This window comes from Coptis chinensis, chromosome 7 (genome assembly GCF_015680905.1).
Source record: "Coptis chinensis isolate HL-2020 chromosome 7, ASM1568090v1, whole genome shotgun sequence".
In the NCBI taxonomy this organism is placed as follows: domain Eukaryota; kingdom Viridiplantae; phylum Streptophyta; class Magnoliopsida; order Ranunculales; family Ranunculaceae; genus Coptis; species Coptis chinensis.
In genome coordinates this window covers 88035162-88036199 of record NC_141462.1, presented here as the reverse complement: position 1 = coordinate 88036199, position 1038 = coordinate 88035162, and the positions used below count along the sequence as shown (strand labels likewise).

The 1038-nt window shown below is 37.4% G+C and overlaps 1 pseudogene; it reads left to right on the top strand.

The window, feature by feature from the left end:
- The first annotated feature begins 338 nt into the window (after positions 1-338).
- LOC147489701 (heat shock 70 kDa protein, mitochondrial pseudogene) lies at positions 339-767 on the top strand (annotated as a pseudogene).
- Positions 768-1038: the final 271 nt, after the last annotated feature.

Sequence of the window (1038 nt, the reverse complement as noted above, 5' to 3'; positions counted from 1 at the left end):
CTTTGGGGATTCTTTCAAAATTCTTGGTGCACATAGAACTTGTTTGGTAGATATGGGTCCTATAGAGCAATTATGAAACCAGAGACTACAACAGGGGCCAATGATCATTTCAGTATCAATTTTGGAACTAGCGACACACGTGTAGTCATTATGGAAGGAGAAAACACTAAGTTTATGGGAAACTTTTCCATTAGTGGCTGCATTTAACCGTGAGGGGAATTTTATTATTAGACCGTAGGCAAAGAGTTTGGTGGGGACCGATCCAACAAACACGATTACTAGGATTCATCGACTTTTAGGCAGAAAATATGATGACCCACTGGTCCAGATCGAAAGAAATGGAAATGGGTTCCTATAAGATAGTCAGGGCTCCTAATGGAGATGTGTGTGTTGCCTATGGAAAGCAGTATTCTCCAACAAATACTGCAGCCATGATTATGAAAGGCATAAAACAAACTGCAGAGAAGTACTATGGAAAGTCAGTATCTAATGCCATCATTGTTTTTCCAAGAAAGACTACTGATGTTCAATATAAGGAAATAATGAATGTTGAGTTAATGGCAGGGCTAGATCCACTGATATGTATTAATGAGCCTATTGCTTCTGCAATATCTTATGGGTTGATTAACAAGGAGGGTTTAATAGCAATCTGTGATCTTGGTAGTAGGAACTTTGATGTCTCCATACTACGAATTTCCGATGGTGATCTCAACATTGTAGGAAAACATGATCTTTTCTTGGGTGGTGATAAGAGCCCAAAACTATAGTTTTAACCCCTTAATATTATTACATTTAGACCAATTATGTGTATAATAAATATGAGTTAGTACTGTTTACATGCGTTTATATATTTCAGGCATTAGAGTCAAATATGTGAAGAAACATATCACTTTTGCAAGATAAAGGAGCAAAGGTTGGTTGCTAAGAAGTTCTATGATTAAAGGCCAAGATTCAAGGAGAAAAAACCTTTTTAAAGCCCGGTCAAAGCTGACAAGTCAAAGTCAACGCGAGCAGAAATAGAGCAGAAAAGTCAACAGA